Genomic DNA, 18,289 nt, shown 5'->3' on the forward strand with positions numbered 1-18,289 from the left:
TGATGTGTAAGCACCATCTCTACCAAATAATCAGAGATATCCATAGTTCTCTTCATTCATTACAACCAATAAAGGATTTAACACAGTGCTGCCATCCTCTATAGCTAGGCTTGATCATCTGTGCATGCAATATTGTACAAAAGTAATATTAAGAAAACATTGTCAAAACCATTTTATATACCTGAAATCATGCGATGGGTGAATGTTAAAATATGCATGTCTAATTTAGTATAAAAAAACATGTGACATCGAAATACAAACTTACAATTTTCCTTGTCGTGTGATCATCTGTATCAAAATATACATGTCCTTGTATTCTTTTACGTGTATACTTGGTTAAAGTAGAAAAATCCTTGTATAGGCAATGATTTTTTTTTCTGAATTTATGATAACAATCTAACATAAACATCACTAAAAATAACGGCATATGGAACAATAAAAAACACAAATTGCAGGCAAAACAAAGACGTATTACCATCTCTGCATGTATCCTAGCAAAACTTTCTTGACCAGTTGTGTGCAATATTTTAAGACATATACATTTCCTTGACATGGCAACAACGCTCCTACACACACCATAATAATACAAGTCAGCTAATCAAGTACGTAAAGCGATAACTCTAAATAACAAACAAATACTAGTAACAGAGACATTGTCTAGAAAATTACCACTACATTTTTCCCAAAACGCTATGATACTGATGTCAATGGAACACATCATGCAACTTTATGATAACATTTAAGCTTGATTTATATTACTAAAAAATAGTTTCATATATCTTCATTTTAAATTTATTTAAGACTAAATTCAGTTCACAAATCGGTTAACAATGAAACCTGATTATTTATCACTTGCAGCCAATAAGTAGCTTCCTTCTAAAACCTGTACAAATAATAACCAAGATTAATATTCACATTTCATGTGTTTGTTAGTAGTTTTTAACATACCTTACATAATTGTGTGCATGGTTTTAAAAAACGGTTGAGGTGTACGCCTCGAGGTGAAATGCCAAAAAACGATTCCGAGGCCCTCAGGGGTTTTTGATATATTTTTTTGATCTTTATGCTCCCCTTCTCATATTTGCCGTCCTAATGCGAATAATATACTCAAAATCCTCATATAAATCTAAATTGTCTAACAACTAATCCAACTTGTTCCAATGTTTAGAGCCGCATATTAATTCCCACAAAACCAATAACTTCAGTCCAAAGGTGTTAACAACAGTACTCAATCAGAAATTTAATGATCAACAAATTGAAGTAGCAACAATAACACCAACAACTGTTACGTGAACTAATGCATCATGCCGAGGCCAAAAGACAAGAGTAGATCACCTAAAGAACATGACTTCTTTTCTAAGACAAGCCCTTCTACATGCTACACATACAAACCTGATGTAAAAGATGCCACTCTTTGGATTTTCTACGCATTTTAACTACCAGTAACTTATTCTGAGCTCCGTTTATATATGGGACTCGTTTATATAAATTACATGAGTAACCAAAACTAAATTTACCCAAAAATATGCCCTTAATCTTCCATCTCCTCTCACCTCTGCTCTTTTCTAAATTTGATCATTGAGTTCTTTTAAAATTCATTGAAGATACTATTTTCAATTTAGTAATTACAAGTGTTTCTTCTGTTAAAACCATCTGAAATTCGTGTAACACGATATACCCCCTCAATCAGTCAAACACACATCTACCCCTAAAATTACAACCGAATTCAACAATTTAATTAAAACCCTAAATCTGATTGAAGCAAGATTGCTTGATGGAAAAGAAAACGTACCTGCTCAGGGCTGAAGTGAGAACTGAAGCGAGGAGTCGTGAAAAAGGATCCGATCGAGCGATTATGAGGGGTCGTCTGGTGGTGCAGTGGTGGTTCGTCGGTCACTCAGCCGCGATTACGATGGATCTGGTTGGGTATCAGGTGTGGGGGATCGGAATGGATTGAATGAGATGATCGATGGAGGTTGTGGGAAAGAACCGATCGGGTGGGTGGTGGACTGATGGGGGGAGATGACTTCCAATTCTAAAAGTGAGAATGAGAGGGAATTTAAAATTTTTGGGAACAAAATATGTGTTTAGGATTTGATGCGGAAACTAAATAAAATCATTATTAGTTTATATCATACCTATCCATTATAGAAAAATAAAATCATTATTTAGTTTATATCATACCTATTCATTATAGAAGTTATAAAACGTTGTTTTAGAATGAAGATTATGGTTTTAATATGTATTTTTTTATTTAGCTATGGTAAAAAAATATTATTTATAAATAATGAAAATATTGTTTTATATTTTTTATTTTCGCATAAGTTTTGTTTGTGAACTAAATCAGTATTTGCATATTTCAATTAAACCAGACTGGATTAAGTTTGACTATGATTATGTTGTTTGGTTATAGTTTACCATTAACCAAACGAGACCAGAGTCGTCCCATAGAATTCTCAAAAAAATTTAGGCCTCAGGCGACAAAAAGATTAGGGCCCAATATTATGGTTAAGGGAAAATGAATTAAAAAAATAAAACCTTGGTGGAGGAGACTTGAACTTGAAACCTCATTCAGATGTTTTTTTCTTCACTCCACTACCAATACTTTTTTACATAATAAATAGATGTATATACTAAATATATAATTTAACATATATATATATAAAATCTTGTGAAAACTTTTCGGGCTCTTTAAAAAATTGGGTCTTAGGCGACAGCACAGGTTCGTCGGCCCAAGAGCCAGCCCTGAACGGGACCATGCTCTTGATAGTTTTAAATGACGGACCGTAATGATCATATAACATTTAATGGACTGTGATAGACTTTGTTGGGTCAATTTAGAGCTTAAAATTGGGATGGCATTCTTTGCGATATTTATAAATCACTTGCACGACCCATGCAACTTTGTAACAAAAGTTGCAAATTCCAATAAAATGTGCAGTCTTTCAAGAAAAAGGTTGCAGTTTTTAGTACTAATTGCAACTTTTGAGTAAAAAGGTTGCAAATTCAATATGGTTTTGTAACTTTTTATGAAAAAGGCTACATAAGATATTCTAATGCAACCTTTATGTTCAAAGAAGTTGCATTAGAGTCAAATGCAACTGGTTTATAAAAGGTTTCCTTTATAAAGTTGCATTAGGCCTATTTTCTAGTAGTGGAAGAAAGATGCTGTGGAGTATGCTAAGAAGTATGATCCTTGTCAGAGACACAGCAATATCCTTCACCAACCAGCTGAATTTTTGCATCCTATATCCTCCTCTTGGCCATTTATGAGATGGGGGATGGATATAGTTAGTAAGCTTCCTAAGGCACCTGGTGGAAAAGTGTTCATGCTTGCGATGACTGATTACTTCTCCAAGTGGATAGAGGCTGAAGCTTTTGCCCAAGTCAGAGAAAAGGAAGTTATATCCTTCATTAAAAGAAATATTATTACTAGATTTGGTATCCCTTCTGAGATTATATGTGATAATGGTTCCCAATTTATTGGGGGCAGAACTACTAACTTTTGTGACAGCTGGGGATTAAGATGATAACATCAACACCAGTCCACCCACAAGCTAATGGTCAGGCAGAATCATCCAATAAGATCATCATCAACAATTTGAAGAAGAAGCTTGGATCCAAGAAAGGGAAATGGGCAGAAGAGTTACCTTATGTGCTTTGGGCTGATAGGACAACCCCCAAGAATGCTACAGGCCAGACTCCATTCTCTTTGGTATTTGGGGCAGAATCAGTGATCCCTACAGAAATGGTGGTCCCAACTGCTAGAACAAGTATTCGTGATCCTGAGGAAAATGACGAAAATTTGGTTCAAGACCTGGATACTATAGAAGAAATAAGGGATCTGGCTAGGATAAGGATGGCCAGTTATCAACAAAGAATGGCTGGTGCTTACAACAAAAATGTTAGGATCAGAAAATTCCAAGTTGGTGATATGGTACTAAGGAAAGCATTTCAAAATACCACCAATCCTGCTGATGGAAAGTTGGCACCAAAATGGGAAGGACCCTACTTATTTGAAGCTGAGGCAGGAAAGGGGGCATATCGATTGCTAACAATGGAAGGTGATTTGCTACCAAGAGCCTGGAATGTTGTCCACTTGAAGAAATATTTCATGCGAATAGGATCCTTATAGAACAGATGATCCTTACATCATGAGTATCCTTGAAGGATCCTTAAAGCACAGATGATCCTTACTTTGGTAAACATCCTAATCTCAAACTATTGCATTTCCTTACTTTCTCACCTAAGGATAAGGATCCTGCATCCTTTATCCACTTCTCACGTGATTCTGAGTTTTGAAAGTTCAGGTATCCTTAGCAAAAGGATGGTTATCCACAAAAGCAACCAGTCACTTGGGTTTGACCCCAGTTATTTGGGCTTGACCCCAGTTCTGCCTGTAGCGCATGATGATCCTGGTATAGTTCATGGCAGTGGGACCAGTACTCGCTTTAGGGGCTGATAATTCCATTGTACTGGCTATACCTAGGATCCTACGTATAATGGTAGACGTACCATACATCTGTTCCTAAGGTTTCTAACGTTTTCACGTTAGCTAAGGTTTTGGCATTTTCATGCCACTAAGTTTGGATAGTCGCCAGTTAGGGCCATACTCCAGTTTACAAACGATCCTTGGGCTTGTCCCCTGTTATCCTTTGGGCTTGTCCCCAGTTATCCTTTGGGCTTGTCCCCAGTTGCTAACTTTTACATTGGCTTAGTCTCAAGTCATGTTCTATTTCAGGTCTTTGAAGCTAAACAACCAAGGATCCTTGATCCTTACTTCTTACTAAGGTTTGCCTCACAGTTATCCTGGTTATGGTATTAAGGACTAGGATCCTAACTTGGATCCTCAGGTATGATCCTTAACTATTTTGATTTTATTTATTATTAATTTGAATAACCCTTATACTTTGACAACTAAACTGATGATCCTTAAATCATACTACTTTCCAGAATTTTTCAACTATAGGATATTTGATCCTGGATCATATCCTAAATATCTTTATCTAATTTGCTCAACTTTTCTTATTCAAACAAGTGTATATCAGTACAACTGAAAATTAAAGGATAACAACACAAGAGCTAAGCCAAAAAAGGTTAAAGTTATTTTATTAACATAGGATTAACCATCAAAAGTAGTCAAAATTGCCAACCCACGTTTCTACCAGCAAAACGTGGCCCGTCCACATGGGTTGGCAACGGGTGTCCATTGTTTGTGCGGTCATAGCATGCAGGTAATAAAAGCGGCAGGATCACAATGGCTTCATTCCCCAAACAGAGGATCCCTCCACCATTTGTAATCCTACCTATTGTCCAAAGGATCCTGGATCCTTAACCCTAAAGCTATTGTTCAAATACAAACCAACCATTGTTCAACAAAAACAACCATCAAAACTAAAAAATTGGGCTCTGGCTATGTCTAGAAATGTCCATCATTGCCCAATCATGCAGCTTACACCTTCGCTGCATCACCACCTCCGGTTCCACTGGCTTCACCACCATGATCCTTGCCACTGCTTCCAGCCTCAATCGTCAGGATCTCCTCAGCTTCCTCCTCATCGTCCAGCTCAGCCAACCTTGCCCTCTAGCCTTCCACATCCCAGGTGCTCCTATCAAAGTCGGGATCCTGAGCTTCCAAGGCCATCTGCAGTTTTGTCTTATACATCGCAATGGCAGCAGAGACTTTGGCATCCTGGGTGATCTCATGCTTTTCGTAGTCAGCATTGATCAACACCTTGGCTGTCTCATTTTTGGCATTCTGGAGGTCTTTTTGGAGGTCGGCAATCTTGAGATCCTTGAGCAGTGCAACTTGTTGGAGGTCAGCAATCTTCCTATCCTGCTCCTCAACGTTCCCCACATAGTCTTCAATCTCAGCAAATTTCTGCAAAGAGGATAAAGAACAGTTCAAGACGAGGTGATCCTCAAACAATCAGGATATACAGACAGGGATACTGATCCTTACATCGTTGAAGTACTCGAGGAATTGGTGGCAGATCAGAGACAGTCCTTGCAGATCCTCAGCCTCAGAGGCTTTTCTTTTCTTGCCTCCCCTTCCTTTGGAGGGTGCCTTGGGGATTGAAGCAGTTGGGCTAGCAGGAAGCTTTTTCTTGGAGGATCGGACGTTATCCAGATCGGTCACACTGAACTTAGAAGCAGATTTATAAGCTTTTCCAGCACCTGCACAATCAAAGCAAGATAAGTATCCTTATCCTATTTCTATTTAACTAGTTATTTAAATTTTTAAACAGGATACTTACTTGACATGGTGAATGAGCCTGAGGATACCTCTTGTGAATCCTGGGTGATTGTCTTGAATGATCTTGTTTCAGGACCAAGTCTTCTGAAAGCAGCGAGTCGTTCCTCAGTGACAGGAGATGCTATGAGATATGAGACGGTAACAGCTGTATAACAAAAAATAAAGGGTGTCAGTGATCCTTATACAAAAAGAAGACTGTCTGGTGATCCTTCTCGGGATCCTCTATCCAACCATGGGTGGCCCATTTCCTTGGTAGATTCTTTCCGTTGGGGATAGAATCTCTTTTGACGAAGAAGAAACGCCGTTTCCAATTGGTGTCGTTCTTGGTGGCTTTAAAAATTGGGTGTTCTTCACCAGGCTTACGTTTGAACAAGTATCGGTGGGATCCAAAGGTAGTGAGATCATACATCTTGGCCAATTCTGACATTCCTAGGTCAATCCCCTCCTGCTCAATGATCCTCTCAAGGGTATGCAAAACCCTCCAGATCATTGGCATGGCTTGGATATAAGAAATGCCAGTAAGAGAGAAGAAGGATTGGGTAAAGGCCGGAAAAGGATAGGTATAGCCTATGGTGAATGGTGTAACAGGAAAGGCAACCCAATTTTCAGAAATATGATCACTCAGAGCAGTGGGATCAAAAGGTTTAAAGAAGGTGTTCGCCGGAAAGCAGTGCCGGATTCTATCGATCTGTGGATCAGTGAAACAACAGCGTTCCTTTGCGGAATCTTTGATGATTCCCTGACTTTTCAATGGGCTGTTTTTCTGGTGATCCTTAGCGGGAGAGTTCCGGAGCATCATTTTGTACGAAGTGATGGTAAAAGAAATAAAACAGAGTAAGAGAAGGAAGAAGATGAAGAGAGAGTACCTAATTGATCTTCGGATGAGATTATAAAGGGAGTTTCTCTAAGATTTAAATGCAAACTGATCCTATCTCTAACTCCTATTTATAATCATGATCTTGCAGGGTAGTCACTTCTGTGACGTCAGGATTACAACGGATAGTTCAATATTAAACGGCTATATATCCGTTAGTAAGTTGCGGATAAGATCAACAAAATATAACTCGCTTATTTTACATAATTACTCCTTATACTTTGGATGCAATTATTAGGGGAGGATTTTCTAATGACCCGTGATCCTCATGTGTTATCCTGTTTAGTGATCCTTACTTCTGTGACAGATGGTGATCCTTAGAAGTGTTTCAGGATCAGGATCATGGATCATCCTAAGGATCCTTATACTAACGATTGTTCACTTTGAATTCGGTATTGTTTTGCAGGAGTAACAGCTTGGACTTAGTCTTGGTAACGTCCCTAAAGAATATTCCACGGTTATTCTGCACGTGCTTGACTGGAAATGGACGTTGTGGAGAACGTGGGGAGAAGGCACAAATTGCGGGATGTTAGTTAGCTTAGTTAACTTCTATTTTTAAAGGGGTAGCGAGCTAGTTTTTAGAACACTTGGCTAATTTTTGGCTACACACACTCGTATAACTGCACTCAATAGCTTACAGCAAAACACTTAGCAATTTTCACACATTTCTACACGATACACTATAGTGATCATTGTACCTAGCTCGCTATCATCCAAAGTTGTAAAGAATTATTGTTTAATTTGAGTTGGTGATCGGTAGTTTCCATCACCCGAGGTTTTTTATGCCGGAGATCATTCATTGATCAAGGGCTTTTTCCTCGTACAAATCATTGTGTCACTTGTGTAAAACATTTCTGAGTGATCCTCATTGTTGTTTACCAATTCAAGCATCATAACCCTTAACAGAGAGTTTGGTTGCATTATCCTTGTCTAATTTTTAACCAAAATAGATACTATAGAAGAAATCAGGGATCTGGCTAGGATAAGGATGGCCAGTTATCAACAAAGAATGGCTGGTGCTTACAACAAAAATGTCAGGATCAGGAAGTTCCAAATTGGTGATATGGTGTTAAGGAAAGCATTTCAAAATACCACCAATCCTGCTGATGGAAAGTTGGCACCAAAATGGGAAGGCCCTTACTTGATTGAAGCTGAGGCAGGAAAGGGGGCATATCGATTGCTAACAATGGAAGGTGATTTGCTACCTAGAGCCTGGAATGTTGTCCATTTGAAGAAATACTTCATGTGAGCAGAATCCGTGATCCTCACATCATAAGTATCCTTGAAGGATCCCTAGAGCGCAGATGATCCTTATTTTGGTAACCTTCTAATCTCAAACTATTTCATTTTCTTACTTTCTCACATAAGGATAAGGATCCTGCATCCTTTATCCACCTTTCACGTGATTCTGAGTTTTGAAGGTTCAGGTATCCTTAGCGAAAGGATGGTTATCCACAAAAGCAACCAGTTACCTGGGTTTGACCCCAGTTATTTGGGCTTGACCCCAGTTCCGCCAGTAGCGCACGATGATCCTGGTATAGTTCATGGCAGTGGGACCAGTACTCGCTTTAAGGGCTGATAATTCCATTGTACTGGCTATACCTAGGATCCTACGTATAATGGTAGACGTACTATACATCCGTTCCTAAGGTTTCTAACGTTTTCACGTTAGCTAAGGTTTTGGCATTTTCATGTCACTAAGTTTGGATAGTCGCCAGTTAGGGCCATACTCCAGTTTACACATGATCCTTGGGCTTGTCCCCAGTTATCCTTGGGCTTGTCCCCAGTTATCCTTGGGCTTGTCCCCAGTTATCCTTTGGGCTTGTCCCCAGTTGCTAACTTTTATCTTATATTGGCTTAGTCCCAAGTTATATTCTATTTTAGGTCTTTGAAGTTAAACAACCAAGGATCCTTGATCCTTACTTCTTACTAAGGTTTGTCTTATGGTTATCCTGGTTATAGTATTAAGGGTTAGGATCCTAACTTGGATCCTCAGGTATGATCCTTAACTATTTTGATTTTATTCATTGTTTATTTGAATAACCCTTGTACTTTGACAACTGAACTTATGATCCTTAAAATATACTACTTTTTGGAATTTTTCAACTATAGGAAATTTGATCCTGGATCACATCCTAAATATTTTTTTATCTAATTTGTTCGACTTTTCTTATTTAGACAAGTGTATATCAAAACAATTGAAAATTAAAAGGATGTACAAGGATAACAACATAAGATAAGCCAAAAAAGATTAAAGTTATTTTATTAACAAAAGTTTAACCGTCAAAAGTTGTCAAAATTGCCAACCCACGTTTCTACCAGCAAAACGTGGCCCGTCCACATGGGTTGGCAACGGGTGTCCATTGTTTATGCGGTTATAGCAAATGCTGGAAATATAAGGCGGCAGGATCACAATGGCTTCATCCCCCAAACAGAGGATCCCTCCACCATTTGTAATCCTACCTATTGTCCAAAGGATCCTAGATCCTTAACCCTAAAACTATTGTTCAAATACAGACCATAATTGTTTTAAAAACATCATAACCACAAAAGAACTATCACCAAACCTAAAAAATTGGGCTCCGGCTATGTCTAGAAGTGTCCATCATCGCCCAATCATGCAGTCTACACCTTCGCTGCATCACCATCTCCAGCTCCACTAGCTTCACCACCATGATCCTTGCCACTGCCTCCAGCCTCGATTGTTAGGATCTCCTCAGCCTCCTCCTCCTCGTCCAGCTCAGCCAGCCTCGCCTTCCAGCCTTCTACATCCCAGTTGCTCCTGTCGAAGTCAGGATCCTGAGCTTCCAAGGCCATCTGCAATTTGGTCTTGTACATAGCTATGGCTGCAGAGACTTTAGCATCCTGGGTGATCTTATGCTTCTCGTAATCAGCATTGATCAGAACCTTGGTTGTTTCAGCTTTGGCATTTTGGAGGTCTTTTTGGAGGTCAGCAATCTTAAGATCCTTGAGCAATGCGACTTGTTGGAGGTCAGCAATCTTCTTGTCCTGTTCCTCAACATGCCCAATGTAGTCTTCAATCTCGGCAAATTTCTGCAAAGAAGATAAAGTACAGTTCAAGACCAGGTGATCCTCAAATAAGCTGGATACCTAAGTAGGGACAATGATCCTTACATCGTTGAAGTATTCAAGGAACTGGTGGCGGATCAGAGGCAGACCTTGCAGATCCTCAGCTTTAGAGGCTTTTCTTTTCTTGCATCCCCTTCCTTTAGTGGGTGCCTTGGGGATCGAAGCAGTTGGGCTAGCAGGAAGCTTCTTCTTGGTGGATCGTACGTTGTCCAGATCGGTCACGCTGAACTTGGAGGCAGATTTTGAAGCTTTTCCAGCACCTGCACAATCAAAGCAAGATAAGTATCCTTATCCTATTTCTATTTAACTATTTATTTAAGTTTTTAACTATACAAAAAGCAGGATACTTACTTGACATGGTAACTGAGCCTGAGGATACCTCTTGTGAATCCTGGGTGATTGTCTTGAATGATCTTGTTTCAGGACTGAGTCTTCTAAAAGCAGCAAGCCTTTCCTTGGTAGCAGGGGATGGTATGAGGTATGAAACAGTGACATCTGCATAACATAAATCAGAAGGGGGTTAGTGATCCTTATACAGAAGCAAGATTATCTGGTGATCCTTCTCAGGATCCTCTATCCTACCATGGGTGGACCACTCCCTGGGTAGATCCTTTCCGTTTGGGATAGAGTCTCTTCTGATAAAGAAAAAGCGTCGTTTCCAGTTTGTATCGTTCTTGGTGGCTTTAAAAATGGGGTGTTCTTCACCAGGTTTTCGTTTAAACAAATATCGGTGGGATCCAAACGTAGTCAGATCATACATCTCAGCCAACTTCGACATTCCTAGATCAATCCCTTCCTGCTCAATGATCCTTTCAAGGGTATATAAAACCCTCCAGATCATTGGCATAGCTTGGATGTAAGAAATGCCAGTAAGAGAGAAGAAGGATTGGGTAAAGGCTGGAAAAGGATAGGTATACCCTATGGTGAACGGGGTAACAGGAAAGGCAATCCAAGTTTCAGAGACATAATTGCTTAAAGCAGTGGGATCACAGGATTTGAAAATGGTGTTCGCTGGAAAACAATAGCGGATTCTATCAATTTGTGGATCGGTGAAACAACAGCGTTCTTTTGCGGAATCTTTGATGATCCCTTGGCTCTTTAAGGGGCTGCTCTTCTTGTGATCCTTGCCCGGTGAGTTTCAGAGCATCATTTTTGACGAGATGATGGAAGAGAAAGAAAAGCAGAGTAAGAGAAGGAAGAAGAGGAAAAGAGAATACCTGATTGATCTTCGGATGAGAATTTAAAGGGAGTTTCTCTTGGATTTAAATGTGAATTGATCCTATCTCTAACTCCAATTTGTAATGATGATTTGCAGGGTAAGTCACCTCAGTGACGTCAGGATTGCAACAGATAGTTCGATTCTAACGGCTATATATCCGTTAGTCTGTTGCGGATAAGATCGATAAAATACAAATTGTTTATTTACAATATTACTCCTTATATTTTGGGGGCAATTGTTAGGGGAGGATTTCTTAATGACATGTGATCCTCAAGTGTTATCCTGTTTGGTGATCCTTACTTCTGTGACGTTTAGTGATCCTCAGAAGTGCTTCAGGATCATGGATCATCCTAAGGATCCTTATACTAATGATTGTCTACTTTGAATTCGGTATTATTTTGCAGGAGTACCGGCTTGGACTTGGTCATGGCGATATTCCTGGAGCATATTCCCTTCAATTCTGCACGTGCTTGACCATTGTGAACGTTATGGAGAACGTGGGGAGAAGGCACGAAATGCGGACAGTTAGTTAGGCTAGATATTTTCTATTTTTAAAGGGGATAACGAGCTATTTCTAGAACACTTGGCTATTTTTTGGCTACACACACTCGTACAATTGCACTCACCAGCTCTCGGAAAAACACTTAGCATTTTTCATACATTTCTACACGATACACTATAGTGATCCTTGTACTTAGCTCGCTATCATCCGAAGTTGTAAAAGAACTATTGTTTAATTTGAGTTGGTGATCGGTAATTTCCATCACCCGAGGTTTTTTATGCCGGAGATCATTCATTGATCAAGGGCTTTTTCCTCGTATAAATCTTTGTGTCACTTGTGCAATTCATTTCTGAGTGATCCTCATTGTTGTTTACCAATTCAAGCATCATACCCCGTAACAGAGAGTTTGGTTGCATTATCCTTGTCTGATTTTTGACCAAAACAAGTATTATTATTATTAGACACGTTACCAGTCTGAGGGTTCTGCCCATATCCTGAAGCATATCCTGAGCTCCTCATGGTTGACATCCTACCGAGGAGGGTATTTCAGGAGTATGATTCTGAGGAAGGCTGGGCACAATATTCCCCCTGTTATCCTAAGTGTAAACTGCGGAACTGAAGTTCAAAGTTCTGGGTTGTAGAGGAGTGACGATATCTTCGATGGATCTGCTCGAGCCAGCTTTTAAGAGTTGTATTTCTCTTAACAGCATTTGGTTAGTTTCCTGCTGCTGTCTCATTTGTTCCTGCACACTTCCAAACAAGGTTAGAATTTCATCATTAGAGGCTAAAATGGGAGCAGATCCCTGAACACCCCGGGTAGGGATAACATCCTGAGGTTGTGAAGAAGCCGGCATCCTTGGAGGAGGTGGTGGAAGCACCGAACCGGTAGTAGCGGAAGTCGTAGCGGACATAGTGGAGGAGCTCATGTTTGATCTTGAGGCCATTGTAAACAATGTGGCAAAAAATTTTGAAAACAGAAAGCTGATTAGCGATTTCACAAAAATTTTTAGTAAAGAGAGCACCACTTGCCCCACGGTGGGCGCCAAATTGTTTTGGTCAAAAATTACCGAAGCAATTAAGTGATCAAATTAGTTAAGTGAGGTAGTGTGCTAAAAAGTGTGTTGAAAATATGTTGGTTAAGTTGTTTAGAAAAACAGTATTCAGGATACGGCTCAGGATATAGAGCTGTATCTGTGATCAAACAATGAGCAGAAAAGTAAAGGGTGACACGTGATGTACGAGGAAAGCCCTTGATCAATCTAGATCGCCGGCATAAAACCTCGGGAGCTGACAATCGCAGCTGCCTTGTTCTTCTTATTGCTTCAAACTTCAGGATACAGTGTAGGATATGATACGGATCAACTAAGTGTTACAATGAGATTTGAGTACAAGTGTTCGTGTGTAATGATTGCTAGAGACTAGAGAGCAAAGTGTGTGAATGAGTGTATGTGACTTAATCTGATCCGATCAATCTAATTATAGTAAAAAGAAAACAACCAACTATCCTATTATTCCGGGATCCGGCGAATATTCCACATGTGAACGTTGTAATCCACATCTTCCAGCTTCAACGTCTTTCTCCCAACTGTTTTGCCCGAGTCTTAAGGAGAAGAAGTCCATCTGACCGTTAGCAAACCCCAGCTTTTAACCTGCACGTGGTTAATTCAATCAACCTCAGGATATCGCCCAGGATGTTAGCAATATCCCCGTCCAGTATCCTGGTCACAAATAAACAATTAGAAACAGGATATTGATCAAGATATGTATTCTCAGAAATTGACTCATAACAATTACGACTGTGATATTCAGTACCATGAAGGAAAAGCGAACGTAGTTGCAGATGCCTTAAGTCGTAAGTATCATGAGAAGCAACGACGAGTTCATATGCTTAGATTAAATTTGCAATTAGATTTAATGGAACAATTGAAGAAAGTTCAGGAAACAGCAATCAAGGACGATGCTGAAGGAATGAAAGGATATATAAAGGAACTGGAGCAAGGAAATGATGGAATTTGGAGATTCCATAAGAAAAGAATTTGGGTACCTAAGCAAGGAGAATTAAGAGATAAAATTTTAGAAAAAGCACATAAATCCAGGTATACCATGCATCCCGGTAACAATAAGATGTATCAAGATTTAAGAAATAATTTCTGGTGGATAGGTATCAAAAAGGACATAGCTAGATATGTATCTAAGTGTCTAACTTGTTCACAAGTGAAGGCAGAACATCAGAAACCTTCAGGACTACTACAACAATTAGAAATGCCTGTATGGAAATGGGAACTCATAACAATGGATTTTGTTTTCAAGTTACCCAAAACCAGAAAAGGTAATGATGCGATTTCGGTAATTGTGGATCGATTAACCAAATCAGCTCATTTTCTACCCATGAAAGAGACCTTTAGCATGGAAAGGTTAGCAAAGTTGTACGTAGACGAAGTAGTATCCTTACATGGAGTTCCGCTCTCCATTATATCGGATAGGGATAGTCGTTTCACTTCCCATTTCTGGACTAGTTTTCAGGAAGCAATGGGAACCCGACTAAATTTAAGTACTGCATATCATCCACAAACAGACGGACAAAGTGAAAGGACGATACAAACTTTGGAAGACATGCTCCGGGCATGTGTGATTGATTTCAGTGGAAATTGGGATGATCACCTACCTTTAATTGAATTCTCCTATAACAATAGTTATCATTCATGTATTGAAGCTGCCCCATTCGAAGCACTGTATGGACGCAAGTGCCGAACTCCAGTTTGTTGGGCAGAAATAGGAGAAAATCAACTATCAGGACCTGAAATTGTGCAAGAAACCACCGACAAGATAACTCAAATCAAAGAAAGACTGAAAACGGCTCGAGATCGTCAGAAAAGCTATGCAGACAATCGCCGCAAGCCGCTAGAGTTTCAAGTCAGAGACAAGGTACTTTTAAAAGTTTCTCCTTGGAAAGGAATCGTACGATTTGGTAAGAAAGGAAAGCTGAGTCCAAGGTACGTAGGACCATTTCCAGTAATTCAACGAATAGGACCAGTTGCTTATCGTTTACAACTACCAGAAGAACTAGCTGGGGTACATGATGTATTTCATGTATCCAATCTCAAGAAGTGTCTATCAGACGAATCCCTGGTAGTACCTCTTCAAGATGTAGAGGTAAATGAAAGGTTAAAATTTGTAGAGAAGCCACTGCAGATAGAAGACAGAAAAGTAAAATTTCTCAAGCACAAAAGACTAGTACTGGTCAAATTCAAGTGGGATTAAAAAAGAGGACCTGAATATATTTGGGAGCTAGAATCAGAGATGAAGCGAAAGTATCCTCACTTATTTCAATAAATCTCGAGGACGAGATTTTAATTAAGGTGGGAAGGATGTAAGGATCTTCAAAAATGTCCCTAAATAACCCATAAATACAAAATCGGGCCTTGAAACCCTACTATTCATGAAAAATCAAGAAAAATCAAGAAAATTGGGTTCAGGCGGGCCGCGTAAGGATAAGCCTATGGCTTACGCGGGCCGCTACAACTCGATAACTAACCGGATAAGTTTTAAGGTTTCCAGACGGGCCCCGTAAAACATAAGGTATGTTTACGCGGGCCGCGTCAACTTAAGTTTGACCGGATAAGTATTCCGGGGCCACGTGTTGACCATCTGGGGACCTACTCATGACCAATAAAACCTACGCCTAGACTAGGCGGCCTCGCGGGCCGCGTAAGATGTATGTGTGGGTTTACGCGGGCCGCGTAAAACCTATTTTCAGGCTATAAATAGCCTAGCTCAGGGGCTTTCATTCCATGTCGACGAAAACTTTCAAAAACGAAGTTAGGCTGTTCAAAATCATAAATTCATATAGTGAGGTACTGCTACGATACCGGGTATTAACTCGATCGCTGTTACAATTCAATGTCCGATCGATTAAAACTATCCGATAAATGTTTAAGTGCTGCTCAAATTAGGGTTTATACTTTGTCATTCATCGTTAATTCGATGGATGTTTAAGTATTGCACTTTGTCATTTATCGTGAGGGTTTGATCTCGTGAGTTGTCGTAAATGTTGTATTAGTTACTAACCTGGTTCGTGTGCATTGTTATTTAAATTAGGTTATCAGGATAATCAATAGGCTAAGCTTTGCCCGTATAAATCTGCAATGTGAGTCATTTTCTTTTTTATCAAATTATTTCCAAAACTCTATTTATTTCAAAGTTATAATTACAAGGATTAAGTCTTTGTAATCACCAAGTTACAGCCAGTATGTGGGGTTTTGTATACATTACTTGATAACCGTCACCATTGGACAACGAGTTAGCCAAGGGGTGATATGACCACAGTCACAGACACCAATTGGACAACGAGATAGCCAATTGGTGGTCGAGTGACAAATACTGTGGGTATATGGTTGATAAACAGAAACATTGTAATCGCTCTTAATACTGTAAATTATAACTAAACATTGTTTTAACAAAAAGAATGATTCACTCAGTATTTCCCCGCTGACAAAACCTTTTTCAAACATGTTTCAGGTGATCTGTTGTGATCCATGAAAAGTGTCGTGAAGCACTACAAGCTTAAGGAAGTGGCTCAAAATAAAATAAAGAAACATGTTTTATAAAAATAAAGATTTCCCAGTGAAATCACTTTATTGTAAATTACAGGGTTTTAGCCCTAAATTATATAATAAATCAAACGGGCATTTCAAGTATTAAAATGATCCTAATAAAGTCTTCCGCTGTCGCATTTATTAAATACCACGGGATTCCTGTCCCGCGGCTCTTGACCGGGTCAAACCAGGGCTAGGGCCGTGACATACGCCTCTAAGGATTATCAGTTGTTTGAAGGCCCGAAAGTTTTTGCAGAAAGGATGTGTTGCCTTCTTGGCGCACGTTGTGGATAAAGAAGCCGAAGAACCGAAGCTGGAAGATATCCCTGTGGTAAAGGAATATCCTGAAGTCTTCCCCGAAGACTTGCCAGGATTGCCGCCTCAACGACAAGTCGAATTCCGTATTGGCTTGGTTCCAGGCGACGCGCCTGTAGCCAAGGCACCTTATCGACTTGCGCCTTCTGAGATGCAAGAGTTGTCGACGCAACTTCAGGAACTTCGGGATAAGGGATTCATTAGACCAAGCTTCTTGCCTTGGGGAGCTCTGGTTCTATTTGTCAAGAAAAAGGACGGTAGTTTTCGTATGGGCATTGACTACCGAGAGCTAAACAAGTTAACCATCAAGAATCGGTATCCTTTGCCGAGAATTGATGATCTCTTCGATCAACTTCAAGGTTCGAGTTATTACTCCAAGATCGATCTTCGATCAGGCTATCACCAGCTGCAGATTCAAGAAGAGAGTATTCCGAAGACTGCCTTCAGAACTCGTTATGGACATTACGAGTTCCTAATAATGCCGTTTGGTTTGACAAACGCGCCGGCAGTATTTATGGATTTGATGAACCGAGTTTGCAAGCCATATCTCGATAAATTCGTGATTATTTTTATCGATGATATTTTGATTTATTCGCGGATGAAGGAAGAACATGAGCAACACCTTAGAGCCATCTTAGAGCTACTCAAGAAGGAGAAACTGTGTGCTAAGTTCTCGAAGTGCGAGTTTTGGTTGCGTGAAGTACAATTCCTTGGTCATGTAGTGAACAAAGATGGAATCCATGTGGATCCCACCAAGATCGAAGGGCGATTAAGAATTGTGAAACTCCGAAGGCGCCAACCGAGATCCGTCAGTTTCTGGTTTTAGCAGGGTATTATCGCCGATTCATTGAGGATTTTTCGAAAATCGCTCAACCGCTAACCTCCCTTACTCAAAAGGACAAGAAGTATGAATGGGGAGATAAACAAGAAGAAGCTTTTCAGTTGCTTAAAAATAAGCTGTGCGATGCACCTATTTTATCCCTACCGAAGGCACCGATGACTTCGTGGTATACTGTGACGTCTCACGTCAGGGATTGGGCTGCATGCTGATGCAGCGACAGAAGGTTATCGCTTATGCTTCGCGCCAGTTAAAGGTTCATGAGAAAAACTACACCACACATGATTTGGAATTAGGTGCAGTGGTGTTTGCTTTGAATATTTGGCGACATTATTTGTATGGCACCCGATGTACAATCTTTACAGATCACAAGAGCCTCCAGCACATATTCGATTAGAAAGAGCTTAATATGAGACAGCAGCGATGGGTAGAACTGTTAAATGATTATGATTGCAAAATCAAATATCACCCAGGAAAGGCGAATGTGGTGGCAGACGCCTTAAGTCGAAAAGAGAGGATTAAGCCCATAAGGGTTAGGGCTTTAGAGATGATCATTTAGACGGACCTCTCATTGCGTATTCGTGATGCGCAAAGGGAAGC

At 39.8% G+C, this 18,289-nt stretch overlaps 1 long non-coding RNA gene across 1 annotated transcript; it reads right to left on the minus strand.

Annotated features, from left to right (window-relative positions):
- Positions 1 to 272: 272 nt before the first annotated feature.
- LOC118485602 lies at positions 273 to 2,027 on the minus strand. Its single transcript, XR_004876996.1, has 3 exons — positions 1,793 to 2,027; positions 838 to 883; positions 273 to 566 (listed from the first exon to the last, which is right to left on the minus strand). It is a non-coding gene; the product is annotated as an uncharacterized LOC118485602 (long non-coding RNA).
- Positions 2,028 to 18,289: the final 16,262 nt, after the last annotated feature.

The sequence above is a fragment of the Helianthus annuus genome, chromosome 13 (assembly GCF_002127325.2).
Source record: "Helianthus annuus cultivar XRQ/B chromosome 13, HanXRQr2.0-SUNRISE, whole genome shotgun sequence".
Classification (NCBI taxonomy): domain Eukaryota; kingdom Viridiplantae; phylum Streptophyta; class Magnoliopsida; order Asterales; family Asteraceae; genus Helianthus; species Helianthus annuus.